Source organism: Globicephala melas, chromosome 9 (assembly GCF_963455315.2).
Source record: "Globicephala melas chromosome 9, mGloMel1.2, whole genome shotgun sequence".
Taxonomy (NCBI): Eukaryota; Metazoa; Chordata; class Mammalia; order Artiodactyla; family Delphinidae; genus Globicephala; species Globicephala melas.
In genome coordinates, this window is record NC_083322.1 from 94,955,821 (window position 1) to 94,973,692 (window position 17,872).

Here is a 17,872-nt window from a genome sequence, read left to right on the forward strand (position 1 = left end):
GTGTTACTTGAATTCCATATCAATTCTGATAGCATTTTTTAAAACAATTCTTGGGTTTGCATTATAATGAGGAAATTTCCAGAACACCCTCTATTTGAGTGCAGGCAGGCAGGAGTGTTAAGCTATGCTGGGGTGTTAATCACGTCTCCATCAAAGGCCAGGTCACAGTCCTGCCAGAGGTCTCTCTCTTCTCTCACAGCTACTGTCATTGGTAGGTTCTCAGATGTATTTTTGCAGAGTAATGTTTCTTACATAGTGAAACAAGTTGAATAATATTCTGTGGAAATATTAGGGGTTATCTTTTTTCTTTTTAAAATTACATAAATTTTAAAATATAAAAGAAGGTATTTAACCTCCGAACTAGAATATTAGAACACCTCTGAATCTACCTGGGTGCACCTGTTCCTGACCAGGGTTCTTGGACTCCTTTATCAGTAGCAACTGATAAGGTGCCAAACGAGAAATTTAGGCAAGGCTTTACTGGGACTCATGATGCAGCACAAACAAGAAATCAGTTCCCTTGCCCACTCTCTGAGGCGGGGAGGGCATGGCTGGTCCCTTAAATGGGGTGAGGGTAGGGGCAGATCCATGGGCTGGGCCAGAGGGGTGGCTTGAGTTGTCTACTCATCCCTTTGATGGTGCTGTGTGCAGGAATCATACACAGTACCCTGCTTTTGCTCCAGACCCTTCAGAATTGGCAGTTGTGTTTTTGGTCTTTTTGTGTCTTGTTGTTCATAATTTGCCTCAACTGTGCATGTACACAATTACTTTTAGTCCCTTAAAGTTTCTTTGGATTCTGCTGCAGGAGGAGGTGTTTGTCCAGGTGTAAGCACTGCAGCAAAGGATTCAAGATCCCAGCCTGTCTCACAGCCCCCTACCCTCTGGTTCTGGAGGAGTTTGTATTTTGCATTAGCTTCTAAGGGGTACAGACTGCAAACCAGAGTCTGTGACTTGAAGTCCTTAGTGAGTCTGCCTTTTGCTTTCAAACCATGAAGTATATCCATGTACCTAACAGCCTCTGGGTGGCTGGTTAACTGGTGGCATAACCTTCAAAATAACAAACCTGTACGTTGCTCTACCAAATGAGATAACATACAGGAAAGTTTGTACAAAGTATGAAACTGCACATCAGTGTAAACATCCTTATGAAGATGTGCTGTACTGACGTCAAACTTAACAGCTCTTTCAAATGTCCTCAAGGACATAAAATTGTTTTAAATAAACAATAAACAAAGAACACACCAAGCCAGTTAGGATCCATGGCAACTGGGAATGGGAAAAACAAAGAGGACTTTGGCACCAAAAATAGTTTAGAACTCACTAGAGACAATTTTTTTGGATGAAAAGAACACATAGAAGGTGTAAAGTAAAATTAGCGAACAGGGAAAATAAATCTATGTTTTAAGAAACCTGAGTTTATTAAAAGTGCCTATGCAGTGTTTACGGAAATTGAATTGTATTTTGGCAAAAGAATTGTAAATATATATTATTTAAACGTGTGAAGATAATTTAAACATGCTGGTTGATAGATTTATTGGGTCTGTATTCCTATGAGTCTGTATTCATATATTCGTTGAGTATTATTGTTTTGCTCTTTCTCTATGATAATTTTTATTATCGCCAAGATAATAAAAGCTAGCAGGCATTTATCATGGGATACAACAAACACCTGTTTTAGGAAATGGACTTGGTAGCAACGCTTGCACTCACTGGCTTGCTGTGCTCAGATAGGTCCTGCCAACCTTGTGTGCCTGGCATCATCTCACAGATGTGATGTTTAATAAATTTATGAATGAACAGAAGAAGCATGTGCTCAATAAAGTCCTTTTAAAAAATAGATTTATTGAATTTATTTCTTTTTGGCTGCGTCGGGTCTTCGTTGTACACGTGGGCTTTCTCTAGTTGTGGCGAGTGGGGGTTACTCTTCGCTGCGGTGTGTGACCTTCTCAGTGTGGTGGCCTCTCGTTGCAGAGCACGGGCTCTAGGCACATGGACTTCAGTAGTTGTGGCATGCAGGCTCAGTAGTTGTGGCTCACAAGCTCTAGAGTGCAGGCTCAGTAGTTGTGGCGCACGGGCTTTGTTGCTCTGCAGCATGTGGGATCTTCCCGGACCAGGGCTCAAACCCATGTCCCCTGCATTGGCAGGAGGATTCTTAACCACTGCACCACCAGGGAAACCCTCAGTAAAGTCTTGTATTCATGGATGAAGCCACTTGAACTGGCAAGAAACATTTCACTTGTCCCTTTCTTGTTTAAGTGTTTAAAACATTAAATCCAGAATGAATCCTATGACAGCTAGACAAGAAGAAAATTAGCAGCTGCAGTTAAGTACCTAAGAACACTTAATTAGGGAAAGTAAATTACACCAATTTGAGCTCTGATGAAAAGGATAGATAATTAGAGAGGTTTTCTTTAAAAATTACTTTTTAACAAAGTTGTAAAAGAAACACATGATATCAAAAGTCTAATACATGAAAGACTACCATATAAAGAAAAAATTTTATTCATTCCAACACTCTAATATTTTGGTGCACTTTCCTTCAGCCTGAGGCCAGAATCTATGGCTTAGTCATCCTCATAACCCTAGCATGTCTCAGGTATCAGGTCTCAGTAGATGTTCACTGAATCAAGTGAATGAATTATGGGGTGCCCTCAAGCCATTTTTTCTTCTCTCATCTGTCCTATTGGCCATTACTAATCAATGGTTATTTCTTTTGTCTTTGTACCTATGGAAAGATGAAACTAGGGAATAAAATTTATAATAGATATGAATTAGCCACACATGATGAAGTAGCAGTAATAGATAGTTCAGCAGTGACACAACTGTAGTGTCAGGGAGATATATAAAACTTATCTGTTTCTCTGTTTGGTTCTTGTTAGTACCCAAAATGGTAAACTGACATTGTAAACCATCACCAGTGAGGAAATGTATTAACAAGTACTAACTAACAACTTCATGATTCATTCCTGAAACCTTTTGTGGCAGTCCTTAATATAGTCATCAGATATTTCTTGCTTTCCATCTCCCAGGCCTGGGGTAGGATTGTACTTCCCTCCCCGGAAGTTAGGTGTAGCCATATGACTTACACTGGCCAATGGGTTATGAGTGGAAGTGATAGGCATTACCTCTAGGGGGAGATGTAGGAGGCTCTTCACCACATTCTCTTCCACACAGAGGTATTTGGGAAAGCATGTGTCACTTGGAAGCTACCATCAGTGTCTGTTCCTGATGCAGAGACCTCCCCTGCCAACCCAGATTTGACATGCAGTGTGATTCAGAAAAGACGCTTTGGTTGGATTCAGCCAGTGAGACCTGGGGTTGCATCTTATTTGTTACCACAGTGTGATTTAGCCTGTCCTCACTGATGCACGTTCATTCACAGCTAATACACACCCATTCACAGCTAATACACACCCATTCACAATGGGCATTGTGCTAGGCGTAGCAGAAGCCCGTGCTAGTAAAATATGCATCTTTACTTCAGAGGAGTTTACCTTCAAATAGGAGAGGCAGATGCACAAAACAGAGCCAGTCAGCCTATATAAGTACAATAAGTCTAACATTTATAGGATGGATTAAAAGTTGTGGAAGGTGTTGCTTCAGGTACAGTGGCTTGAATTAAACATCTTTAAACTCATAGTTTCATAGTTGAAAACAAATTCTTACCAGTAGCTTCTGTCAAATACTGAGAAGATATTTTATCAGCAGATTCATTCCTCTGGCTGTACTAAGACTAGAGTCAGAAAAAATGGAAATGTTTTCATATTTGATATATAAATTTTCTCTGGACCATTAAAGTAATAATTTTCACTTACCTCAACATGAAACCATCATCTGCTCTTAAGCTAATTAATTACTGTGTGAAATTATGCAGTGAACTGCTCTGTCACAGGGTTTACTTTTATAAGGATAGAATTGACATGTTCTTTTAAAAATCAAATTCACTCACGTCCACAGATATGTAGAGCACAGATTTTGGCCTTTTTCTGATCTGATGCTTGCTCCCCCACTGATAAGATGTGAAGTCTTAGGCTAGTTACTCTCATGTGTAAGACTTTTAGTTTTCTTATCTATACAGTAGAAGTAAAGCTCCCATCTTTGAAGCTTCTTGTGAGGATTGATTAAGTTAAGGCAGGAAGCACTGTGTTCACATGCTTTATGTATAGTAGTCACTCAAGAAATTGTATTAAACAGTACTAATTCATATTGTTACTCATTACATTTTCTCTTTCTATAGTCACATTGTTTCCAGCATTCCTTAAAGTTAAAAGGCAATAAATGTTGACTCATATGGGTGTGTATTATTCATAAACAATAAAGTCAGGTATTAGAAAAACATACTGGTTTTCTAAGGTTCTTTGAGATTCCTTTATTCATGATTTTGTTTGAGTGCCTTAACTTTTATTCTTACATGTTTATTATAGAACTTTTAGAAAATATAGGCAAGTAAAAAGAATCAAGTAACAAGGAAATAGAGACAAGCAAAAACAATCAAGTAATAAGAACTTACTCATTATCTCAAGACCTAGAAATAACTACTATTAATACTTTGGTAGATGTCCTGCAAGCATTTTTTCATGTATATGTGTGGGTATACACAAAATATGTATGATATATATTTTTAATGAAAAAGGGATCATATTCTGCTTTTCAAAAATTTGATATTTCATAAATACCTTCCACATGAATATTTTGCGTAATCCTTTTCCATGGCTGCACGTGCTGCGTATCTTCAGTCGCACCTCCAAGCCCTCCTCTACCCTTTCATCCTGCCTGTGCCTGGGGACTTGCTGGAGTGGACCACATCAGTGGGCCCCCCTGCCTTCTGGGTTCATCCAGTGGGGACCCCCAGCAGGAGATCAGCAAGAGGAAGGCAAGCAAGGCAGAGGTATTTTTTCTACTGCTCTCCTGCTATGGGGTCCCTGGGGGTTTGCTGAGGCCCCCATCTAGGTCACAGTCATTCCCATCCAGCTACCTCTCTCTGGGTCTAGTTACATCCCCTCCAGGCGTGAGAATGCAGCCCCACTCTTATCAGTCTCAGCACCACCTCTTGTGGTTAGCTCACTTTTGTAAATGGTCCCTTTTAAAAATTCTTCAAACTACCCAGTTTGAGTGTCCCATCCTGTTCCTCCTAAAACCCTTGATTTACACAGAGCGAGAGGTTCTCAAACTGTAGTGTGCAAACATCAGAATCACCTGGAATGTTTCTTAAACCAGAGATTGCTGGGCATAACCCTCGAGAATTTGTGATTCAGTAGGTCTGGGAAGAGCCAGAGAACTTGTATTTTTAACAAGTTCCCAGATGTTCCTTGGAGGGACCACATTTTGAGAACCATTGCACTAAACATTTGTTCCACTGTGTGAATCTGACAGTTAACTTAACCATCCATTTTCCCTTATCAAGTAACTCTGACATTTATATCCTTTTAGGTAAATTACACACAGAACTGTTAGTTTCCTTCAAAAATTTTCCTAAAAGCAGAACTTGGGTCCATGTGTACGCAAATTTTTTTTTGGTCTTTACTGCCAGGTTGCCCATCAGAAAGTTTTTATAAACTTAAAATCCTACCGATATATAAGAAAGTATGCATTTCTGTGTATCTTTGCAAATACAGTAGAGCATTTTATCATTCATTAAAATCCCCGCCAATTGATAAATGAGAAAATGAAACTATTGTTTAACTTCAAGTTATTTTGGTAACCAGTGAGATTAATCGGTTTTTCATATGCTTTTGTCCCTCTGCACTTATTGATTTTTGGGTGGCAACTTCATGAACTTTGCCCATTTTTCTGGGTGTCTGTTTGTTTTATAATTTCAGATACTCTTTATTTATAATGAATATCAACCTTTGTCTTATATATGTTTTCAGAATTTCCCCCTGTTTCGTGTTTGGCTTTAGATTTTGTTTATGATTATTTTTCAAATAATTTTTTCCTTTCTTAGAGCTATCAATCCTTCACTTTATGGTGTTGGGTTTTAGCCTTATGGTTAGAAAACAAAAACCACCTTTACCCCCAACAGGATGTAATTATCTCTCTGTGTTTTTTACTAATACTTTTGTTGATTTCTTTTTATGTTTCAATGTTTAGACTTTATTTTGAGAAGACAGAGATATAGTTTTCCCCCCATAAATGTCCTAGAACCACTTGTTGGATAATACATCCATGCTCCATTATTTGGAAATGCCACTTCTATCAACTGCAAGGTCTTAAACGTATTAGGGTTTGTTCTTAGAATTTCTTTTTGTTCCATTGATTTGTCGAACCTGTCTCACTTTTAATTAGCTGATATTTAAAATGTTTTAATACATTTCATTAATTTCGTTTCCTTCCCCCCCTCCCCAAATATCTTTAGCAATTATAATGGCTTACTGCTTCCAAAGAAAATGTTATTTTGTCTCACCTCAGAGAAGCCAAAAAATTGTGTCAAATTTCACCTCAATAACAAGTTCTTTCTTTCATGAGTTTCAACACTTCAACTGTTCCAGACCAGGGTTCTGCCCCTTTGTCCATTGATTTCATTTGTTTTATTTTGTTTACCTTATCCAATTTATTGACCTTATTTAATTTTTGTAACTTGTCTTTCCCTCAATTATATAGCTAATTTCTCCTTCTGTATCAGCAGTTTTCTTGAGGGGATGTGGGCTCCGGGTGTGTGTGTCCCCTGACCCAGGGCAGGGGGCGATGCAGGGCTGGAGGGGTTGGCAGGGCCTTTGAAAGCTTGGGGTCCAGGGCAGGGGTCTCTCTTGCCGGGTCCAGGTGGGGCTGTTTGTCCTGACTGATTGAGAATGAAGATTGGGCATGAAGGGTGACAAAATAATTTAATTTAGTGTCACTTTCCCAAAAGGTGCAGTTATTTATTGGTTTCTATGATAGTGTTTTTTGAGATTACTTTGGGTTTTTTTAAATGCTATTATACAATTATTTTCTCATTATTCTGTTTAATGGTATTCATATCAATAACGGTTTAGACTTAGCCTGAGAATAAGAAGAGCGAGCTGATGAAGGGAAGGTTGGCTAGACACTGTCAGACGTGCTGAGGGCCAACCTGGGGGCTTGGAGGAGAGAACAGTCAGCACATGGTTTTCCTTGGGCTTCTCCCTGGTTCGCTCTGCTCAGCTAAGCACGTCCTATTTATTATCAACCTCTCCACCCAAATACTCTCTGGTCCCTTTTTCTGCTTTACATTTTATTCCATTGCACTTGCTGTCACCAGATAGACAATATATTTTCTTGGTTATTTTGTTTATTGTCCCTATTGTCAACAATTTAATTTATTGTCTGTGTCCTTTACCAAAATGGAAGCTGCATGAGGCTTGGGTGTTTTATTTCCTTCTCTGTGTATCCTCAGCATTGAAAACAGCACATATAGGTCAAACAGCACATATATTTGACTCAGTGATTGAAAGCCTGGACCCTCTCCTGCCAAGAGGTGCCCTGTGTTTTCTACGCACACACACATATACACAAAAGCACACATACACACTCCCTTCATCAGGCTGAGACTTAATCAACTTTAAGGACTCAGCTAATGGGCTCCCTCTTGCAGGAAACTCTGTGTGTTAATCTCCTCCTTCAGGCTGGTTTCCCCTCTCAGATATCCTGTCATAACTGTGTGAGCAGTGCTGCCCTGTCCCTTCTGCTCCCTACCTGCCTCACCCTGTGTGACTGGCCCAGCCCTGAGAGCAGACTGCTTCTGGAGCCTCTAGATCCTCGTGTATTATAGTGCTTGCCTCATAGGCCTGGTCACTTTCTGTTCAGTGAACTAATGCAAAAATCTGTAAAGTTCTTAAATCGAAACCATCACCAGTGGATGAATGATGTAGGGAGATATATTTTATCTTGTTTTGATTAAGAAGGAACTTTCAAAGACAGCTTTCAGGTAATGCAGGCTTGTGAGGTAGTAAACTCCCTGTTCCTGGAAGTATTCAAGCAGAGGCTGAAGGATGGCTGTCTGTGGGTTTTGTGGAGGTGATTACTACCTTCATTCTCTTGGAGGGTGAGGTCCCCGTGTCACTAAGATCCAGTGATTCTGCTATTCCTGGCTAATTAAGTTTATGTTGTAAAATCTTCCTTTCATTTTTCTCCTTGCCCTAGTTCCCTTTATTCATTACTGTACAAAGCTTGTTTGTTGTGTGGCTTGCGTGCGTGCGCGTCCTCTAAGTTATGAGTGCAGCTCCCCTCCACCTCCTGGTAGTTCCTTGGGAAATGCCTCTGCCCTTCATCTGCGTGCGGCTTGCGAAGCCCATTTGTCTTTATTGAATATGCAAATGTGATGGAACCATCTGTCACTTGCTCTGTGATCTCTCTTTTTTCATAAACGATGGAAGGAGAAAAGTGATTCCATGTTATTAAACACCCCAGACAGTTGGATGTCCATTTCAGCGAACGTCGAGATTTATCGATTAGGACGTTTACCTCTTTTATGATTGAATCGCTTTTGGCTAGTTTTTGTTTGCTTCATTTTGTTTTACAAAACAAATTAAACTTTTAAAAGGAAATAAAAAATAAATCCAAGATAATTTAAAGCACATAGAAGTGGATGGGTTTCCTGTGGCTGCCAGAATGAATGACCACAAACTTCGTGGCTTAAAAATGACAGAAATTTATCCTCTCAAAGTTCTGGAGGCCAGGAGGTGTCACAGGGCTGTGCTTCCTCCCACGTCTCTGGGGAGAATCAGTTCCTGGCCTCTTGTCACTTCTGGTGGCTTGAAGAGTTCCTTGGCCGATGGCTGCGTCAATTCCATGTCTGTCTCGTGGTCACATTGCCTCCTCTTCTGTTTCTCCTCCATGTGTTTCTTACAAGGACACTCGTTACTGGATTATGGCCCACTTGGATAATCCAGGATGTTCTTCTCATTTCAAGATCCTTAACTTAATTACATGTGCACCCTTTCCCCCAATATGGTCACACTCACCATTCCCATGGATTAGGATTTGGACATATCTGTTTGGGGGACCACCATTCATGCCACTATGGCAATAAGCCAGGAGATCTTGTGGGGAGAAAAGGAAACTGAGTGAGGTCTCACTTGGTTATCCTGGGGATGCCACTTTCTGCTGAGTTAGTGGTCTCTATTAACAAAGATCCCATATGACTGTTATAGTAATGCGATAATAGCGGCTATAATTTATGGAGCACTTGTTATGTGCCAGGCACTGTTCTGACTCACTCTGCTAGCAACACCTCAGCTAATTCGGGTCTGTGAGGAAGCAACTATTATTAGTGTTGTCTTATAGTCTTAGAGAAGTTAAGGAACTTGCCCAAGGTCATGTGAGCAGTAGGTGGGAGAGTCCCATTTGGTAGATTCCAAGTCCTGTATTGGTAACCATGACCGTTCAGCACAGTAACAGATGCCATGCAGCCTCCCCTGTGACCTGCACATGCAAAGGCAGGGGAGGAAGTAGACTAGGAGTGCGGTGGCCCAGATTAGTTAGAGAACAATCTCGAAGCCATCTACTGTGTCCTGTCCCTTGGGAAGGGATCCCAGTTTAGAGAAAGCAAAAAAACCCAGCTGAGTTTCCAGAGCAGTTTCCTTCCATTGCCAAGCTATTGGAGAAAGAATGCAAAGGCCATCAGATTTGTCGTTGGTTTGGGGATACCAAATAGATAATGGTCTTGGGGAGGGCTGTGAACCAGATATGGAAAGGAGACACACACACCCACTCCTGTCCTGTGTGCAGCGACAGGACTGCGGTCTGTCTGCCAGCCACCTCCCTCGTTCTGTGTGGAGGGAGGTGCCAGGAAGAGTCGGGATATGGAAGCAGGAACTGCTCCAGTCTGCATCCCTAACCCACCGTGACCGAGCTCTGGACCTCCCATCTGAAGGTCAAGGCCACCGGCCAGCCAACCGTGAGCTTGCTGTGGTCACCACTGACCCGTGGACTCGCACATGCTCTGGGTTTTCTTTCCCTTCCTGGAAGGGAGGCCACGGACCAGGCTGGGCTGTAAGGGGCAGTCAGCGTGGGCATCTTGTCTGCAAGGGCTGGAGACAGGGATTTGGCAGCGAAGGCAGGAGGAAGAACGGCTGCTCCATTGCCATTCACTGTTTCTCGTTTGTTTTTATGATTGATTTATACCTCAGTTACTTAAAAAAAAAAAAGAGTGGAGCCATCTAACAAAAAGTACAGCAACAGCCAAAGGTGGAAGCCCATTTCTGAACAGTGAGGCACATTTCGTTTCCATTTGCACGGAGGGGGAGCCGGCCCCCAGGGTCTCCTGCATGTGCCACAACCTTGGCCCAGCCTGGTGACCTTGGCTGAACCTAGCGTGGAAGGAGGGAGAAGAAGTGATGGAGGAGGGTGGAGGAGGAGAAAGCACGCCCTAGCGTGGTAGAGGTGGGGGACAGGCGCAGACCCTTCTTTACAGAGTCAAAAAGGATGCCGAGAGTGTAGCGGCACTTACCTGCTGCTTTCTTTAGATGCTGACACACAGTCCGCGGGTCAGGACAATAAGAACTCATTATCAGGGGGTGTCTTAGGAGTGAGGACTCCTGGTTGGTAGCAGAAGAAAGAACTGGCCCCTTCCCGTCTGTGAGCTGGGAATATATCCGTCTATTTTTAACCACTCACCTGCTTTGGAACCTTTCCACTTTTTCAGAAAGGCCATAAATTAGTCTAGTTTGAAGTTTGGCTTTAACATCAAGGGTTTCTCAGTCCCTAAATAATGAAAAGAATGAAATAATGAAAATGAAAGATTTTCAGTTTTCACTGGCACGTATTTCAAGTGTGACTACAGGTCGTTGCTGAACTGTTTGTGATGTTTATTGTGTATATATGTGTGTATATATAAAATTAATATGTATATTTTTTTCCTTTTCCGAAGTTTTCAAAGACTCATGTGTCCAGAGGTGGAGATTTCCAAAACACATTGGTAGCCACTTATATGAAATTTCTAATTTTAATACACTATGTATGAATTATGTTAGAATATACATATCGTGAGGTTACAAAATTAGAAAATAATTTCAAGGAGCCTGGACTTTTGGAAACGTGTGTGTGTGTGTGTGTGTGTGTGAATGAATAAAGCATCTTCTGACATCCAGTCTTCTTTCACTATCAGAGGTTATTAATAACAACTCAATTAATTATCCATAAAGGTATAAGAGTTTTATTCTGTGAAGTTTAGATTACTTTGAGAACATCGGGGTGTTTTTCCTCTTGCTCTTTGTGTGTTTGAAAAGGACATGGCTTTCCTGTACAGATTTTTTTGCATTTCTTTGAAGTTTTTAATCCACAGACAAGCATTGTGAACGTAGTATAATCATTTAACTCTTTTGGTAGTGGTTTCCCTATCAGTCAATCCTGCCAGCAGTTATGAAAACATGTTATGAGCTTTATATTCAGACAAATAAAGTTAGAGACTATGTCTACCAATCACTTGTGCCAGAGGTAAGAAACCATGTTGTAAGCCACTGGCATGTGTTGAGATTCTGGGTCCCAAAAGGGAGACCTCCCTTCTCACTCCATTCATTCATTCAGTTTTTCAACCAGCGTTTATGAGCACCCACGTGGTTCAAAGCACATTTACAGTCACTGGGACACAAACATGAATGGTACATGGGCACAGGCCTTACAATCTGGTGAAGGAGATTGGCAAGGAATCGGATGATTTTAATATGCTAAGCATTAAGCTAGAAGCTGCCCAAGATATAACGTTATCTAGTCTAAAAGAGGGAGGAGATATGGGGATATATGTTTATGTAGAGCTGATTCACTTTGTTGTACAGCAGAAACTAACACACCATTGTAAAGCAATTATACTGCAATAAAGATGTTTAAAAAAAAAATAAAAGAAACACCTAATCAAACTGCAAGGCAGAGATGCGTGAGGGAAGGTTGCCTGGAGAAGCTGACGTCTGAGCCAAATCTTCATTATTATTGATATTTTTACAAAGGATGGCAGTTAACCACATTTTTTTTTTAAAAGCTTTCCTTTGCCAAAAAATGTTAATAATTGTTTAATTCACATTACAGATTGTGTATTACATTTCAGATTATGTTTTATAGAATATTATAGATGGTTAGTTACTTGAGAGAAAGTATAGTAGGAACCTTTGCCCATTAGAGAGTAATAAGGAATTAAGGTGAATGACCTTAATGGTTCTGTAGTCATTCTGTGTTGAGTAGAGGTGTTCATTTGAATTTTTTTTAATTGAAGTATAGTTGATTTACAATATTATATTAGTTACAGGTGTACAACACAGTGGTTCAATATTTTTATAGATTATACTCTATTTAAATTTATTACAATATATTGGCTATATTCTTTGTGCTGTACAATATATCCTTGTAGCTTATCTGTTTTATATGTTTGTATCTCTTTTTTTTCGTTCTTTTTTATTTATTTTTTTTTTGCGGGACGCGGGCCTCTCACTGTTGTGGCCTCTCTCATTGCGGAGCACAGGCTCTGGATGTGCAGGCTCAGTGGCCATGGCTCACGGGCTTAGTAGCTCCGCAGCACGTGGGATCTTCCCAGACCGGGGCACGAACCCGTGTCCCCTGCATTGGCAGGCGGACTCTCAACCACTGCACCACCAGGGAAGCCCTATTTTATGTGGTTGTATCTCTTAATCCCCTACCCCTGTTTTGCCCCTCTGCTCTTCCCTCTCCCACTGGTAACCACTAGTTTGTTCTTCATATCTGTGAGTCTGTTTCTTTCTTGTTTTATTCATTCATTTGTTTTACTCTTCAGATTCCATGGATAACATAGAGTATTTGTCTTTCTGTTTGTCTTATTTCTCTATTGTCTTATAATCTTAGCCTTATACCCCCAAGGTACAGCCATGTTGTTGCAAATGGTAAAATTTCATTCTTTTTTTTATATTGAGCAGTATTCCATTGTATGTATGTGTATACACACACACAAACAATGTATCACATCTTTATCCATTCATCTGTTGATAGATGCTTAGGTTGCTTCCATATCTTGGTTATTGTAAATAATGCCGCTGGGAACATTGGGATGCGTGTATCTTTTTGAATTAGTATTTTCTTCGGATATATACCCAGATTTCTTGATCTTAGAGAAGGGTAGAAGTTACCAGATGCCAGGCTGGGTGGTGGGGCCAGGAAAGGCAGCACAAGCGTGTCTGGTCAAGAGTGATGACAGGAGCATCTGCAGAGTTCAGAAATGGCCCGATAGGAAGTCCAGAGTTCTGGGCAGCCACTGGAGGATGCTAGACAGGCAAGAGGCATGATCAGAGAGGGGTGTTTCAGAAAGATCCTGGTGATTACGCTCTGATGGATGGTGGATTCGTTTCCTAGGGCTGCTATAACAAATATGGTGTCTTAAAACAAGAGGAATTTATTCTCTCACAGTTTTGGAGGCCAGAAGTCTCATATCAAAGTATGGGTAGGGCCATGCTCCCTCCACAGGCTGTAGAGGCGAATCCTGCTATATTGTCTTCCAGCACCTGGGGCCCCCAGGCGTTCTTTGGTTTATGGCAACATCACTCCAACCACTGCCTCTGTCTTCACATGGCCTTCTTCCCTGTGTCTTTGGGGGCACCTCCCCTTTTATAAGAACACTAGCTATTGGATTTAGAATCCACCCTAAATCCAGGTTGATTTCATCTAGAGATCTTTAGTTAATTCATCTACAGAGACCCAATTTCCAAGTAAGGTCACACTCTGAGGTTCCAAGAAGACGTGAATTTGGGGGCACACTGGTCAGTCCACGACAGATGGGAAGAGGTTGGAAGAGATTCAGATAATCAGATTCTAGAAGGACCTGGGAAGATATTATAGGGAGGCACCTACAAGGGGAGGGAGAGAGAGCTTGTGTAGGCAGGTTTCAATAAGAGTGTGTTTAGGCAGAATGAGGGAGGAAAGTTTAAAAAGAAGGATGAACGCTTATGGATTAGAAATACAGTCTTCACAAAATTTGCTGTCTACACATCTAGGTGTTTTCTGTCATTTAAGTCCTGGCTCATATGCCACTCTCTCTAACACTTTTATCCCTCACTTTATGGCTAGCGCTGTGCTAAGAGTGTTGCTAGCATTATCTCATTTAAGTCTTAAACATTCTTCAGAAACAGGTACTATTGTGATCACCCACCCCATTTTAAAGATGAAAACACTGAGTCTTGGAGAGGTCAGGTGACTTGCTAGGAAAGAAATGTTGTAACTGGGATTTGAACCAGCCTATGGCACTCCAAAGCCACGGCTCCCAAATACTCACACATCACATGTTCCCACCGCCACCCCTACCCGCTACTGGTAAAGTTAGTCTTCCTTTCTTTGAACCCTCATGCCGTGTGGTCTGTAGTTCTCTTTGGGCCTTTGTCAATTTCTAGCTAGTTTATTTTTATATATAGATTTGTGTACGTGTCCTGAGGGCAGGATCTGGACCCGTTTCACTTTTGCCTGGTGCCCCCAGTGTCTTACACCTTGCATTGCACAAAGATCATATTCATGAGTGTCCGCTGACTAAAGGACTAGTAATAATCCAGAATACAATTAGATGTCCTGCCTGTGTGAGAGAGAGACAAGGAAGCATACAGTTATTGAACAGTATGTTGTGTGCCAGGTAGAAGTGAGCATAAGGACCTTGAGGTGTGCCTAAGAGGGGGGCACTCACCTCAGACTTGCTGGGGAGGGAGAGGGTAGGTTCAGAGAAGGGCAGGTTCCTGGGCCCTGAGGCCTGAGCTGCACCTGGAGGGGTGGGTAGAGGTGGCCCTGGACGGTTCCAGGCAGACAGAGCAGGGTCTGTTTGGAGCCCTGCATGTGGCTCAGTATAGCTGAAGGTGGGGAGGGCAGGATGGTGGCCAGAGATCAGCTTGGTCGGGTAGGCAGCAGCAAGACCATCAGAACGTTTTGTGTTGTGCCGAGGAGTTTCACCTTTATCCAGAGGAAACGATGGAAAGACTTTAAAGAGTGGAAGAGTCAAAGGATCAAACTCAAGTGTTGGTGAGAGCTCTCAGGCATCCTCATGGTGGAAGATAGGCTAAAAGGGGATGAGACTGGAGGCAGGAGGGTCAGCTGAGAGCCAGCTGTGTATCTAGGAGGAGAGTATGGGCAGTGAGAAGCCAGGGGTGACAGCCCAGGTGTAGAGAGGGGACGAGAAGTGGTGACCAGGGACTTCCCCGGTGGTCCAGTGGTTAAGACGCTGCACTCCCAATGCAAGGGGCCCAGGTTTGATCCCTAGTCAGGGAACTAGATCCCACACACCACAACAAAGATCCCACACACAACAGCGAAGATCCCACATGCCGCAACTAAGACCCAGGGCAGATTTTTAATTAAAAAAAATTAAAATTTTATTTTAAAATTAAATTAAAATTTAATTTTTAATTAAAAAAATTTATATATTTTTTTAATTAAAAAAAAGTGGTGACCATTAGAAGGTAGGATCAAAAGAACTTGGTGGCAGAAGTGGGAGTGGGCCTGGAAGGGTTCTCAGAGCAAAAACACATCAAAGTAACTGAAAGCCCATTCAAACATCAGCAAATTCATTGTTTCAAACAGCAACTTTGTGTAAATCTATTTTAGAAAGATTTCTGTGAAAAGATGAGAACACAACTAGTTCTTTCCAATGTCCAAGCACTCTTGTGAAGTCGTGTCTTTCTATCTAATTAACAACTTGTAATGATTTTATCTTGGCCATGACCTTGCATGCCTATCCTGTTTCATCAGCCATGTCTCCATAAGGCTTTAGCTTAATTGAAGGGTATAGGATTTGAGTTTTTCTCACTGAGCTTCGAGGTCTCAGGAAAATCAAGGATTGTAGCTAAGTATCAGTTTCTGTGTCTCTGAATGTTTCAAATATAACTATGTTGGCTCTGTCTATCCAGACAAAACCACTGACTGTGGGAAGGATGTGGAAGGCAAAAAATGACAACCGCACAAACTGTCTATGAGAGTTTCATGTTAACCCAAGTAATACGTTGTGGTACATATAAGTGACTCTGTATCATATTATAAGCATCCTTTTAGTTAATGTTTGTCATTTTTTTCTCCTTTCCATATGTGAGTAAAAGCTGGGAGCGATGGTAGCAGGATCCCCACATTGTCAGGTTATGACTGTCCAAACACTACTAATTTTTATGGGACTGCAAGAAGTGTGACAAATGACATTGTTGCTACATATGTGCAAGTCACTATGGAAAAAAAAAGCGGGGGTGGGGAAAAGGAGGGGTCAAGGTTGACTTGGGCCTCAGGGGAGGAGCATTTGGGAGAAAGGGAGTTAATGCTCTGGCTTGGGGCTTGGTGAGCTGCGCAGCTCTGTGTGCCGTTGTCGGAGGGGCTGCGTTTTGCATCCTGGGCTCCCTGAATTGGAGGAGCTGTCTGAAGAGTAGGAGGCCTGCACTCTGAAAGAATGAATTTTAGAGTTGGGGACAGTTTTGGAAATCACCGATTTGGGAAGACCTTCTTAAACAAAACACAAAAGCTATACCTTGAAGGGAAACGCTTGGCAAATTTGACTTATCAGTGTTGAAAGCTTCTGTCCAAGAGACTGTCACGAAAATAAAATATAAGCAGAGAAGAGAGATGTGTTTTCCCCAGAGAGAGTCTGGGAGAGACTACTTGCAGTACATACGCGTGCAATTGTCAAGGTATTTATGTACTTATTCAGTGGGGATAAGGGACACATTCGTATATAGTGATACAAATGAGCAAAGGAAATGAAAAAGCAATTCTCAGAGGAAATAAAGAGTCAATGATCACATACTCAGTTTTACCTGTAATTAACAATATGCAAGTTAAGCAACAAGAAATATTATTTTACTCCCACCAGATTGCTGAAATAAACAGTTTAAGGAGGGCAGGAAAGTTGTGTTATCGCCACAGAAAAATACAAACCAAACTGAGAATAAACTGAAATGGTTATTTCTGAGGGCAAAGGGAGGTGGTTGCTAGGGAAACTCTATTTTTATCTGTAATGTTTAAATTGTTTTACTAGGAGAATGTGTTCATGCCTTACTTGTCTATTTTAAATTAATAAAGAAAGGAATCATTGCCTCTCCTCATTTTGTGTTATTGGGTAATTACAAGGAATCATGATCTGTGTTATTCATTGTTACTTTCACAGCAGGAAAATTAGGACTTTCATTACCAATTCTGTTATCTTTCCATTACATTTTAAGGATTAGTAAGGTGGAATCTGGTAATAAAGGAAATACCAGTTTCCAGAGGGGAAATATAGTGTCTAGAGCAGGGTTTCTCAAGAGGAGTACTATTATTTTGGACTAGGCGTTTCTATGTTATTGGGGGCTGTCCTCTGCAATGTAGGATGTGCAGCAGCTTCCCTGGCTTTTGCTGATTACCAAACCAAACTTGGGTCTGCTCAGATGCACGCAGTAAAGCCAATCTACTGACACTGGGTTGTGGTGAAGGAAAGTGCAGTGTTTATTGCAAGTGCCAAGCCAGGAGTCAGGGCAGTTTGTGCTCAAGAGACAGAACTCCCTGATGGGTTTCTGGGAAGACCTTTGAAAGGCAAGGTGAGGAAGGGAAGTTGCATGGTGTGTGATCAGCTCATGCACAATTCTCTGATTGGTTCATGGTAATAGGGATGTCACAGGGGTTAACGTTATCAATTCTCAGGCTCCAGCTGGTCTGGGGGCTACGTGTTCAAGGTCATCATGTAGTTAACTTTGTCCATTTGGTGGGGGTTTTAGTATCTGTAAAACAGCTCAGGACTGTGCATGACTGTTATCTGTGTCCTTCAGGGAGGAACTAAAGATTCTGTGATTGCTATATGGCTGATTTACTGTTTAAATTGTTATGAGTTTTCCTGGCCCAACTGCTCTTTTTTTGTTACTAGATGTTCACGTTCTGTCAATCATTAATTCTTGAGCCAGGCTTTTGTGACTCAGGGGAGGCCTGGGGAACTAAAACTTTTCTACAAACAAGAAGCAGGGGGAGGACATGG

General features: G+C 41.5%; 1 protein-coding gene across 8 annotated transcripts in view; it reads left to right on the top strand.

The window, feature by feature from the left end:
- HECW1 (HECT, C2 and WW domain containing E3 ubiquitin protein ligase 1) overlaps window positions 1-17,872 on the top strand; it is a 479,149-nt gene that overhangs the window by 52,175 nt on the left and 409,102 nt on the right. The window lies entirely within an intron of this gene.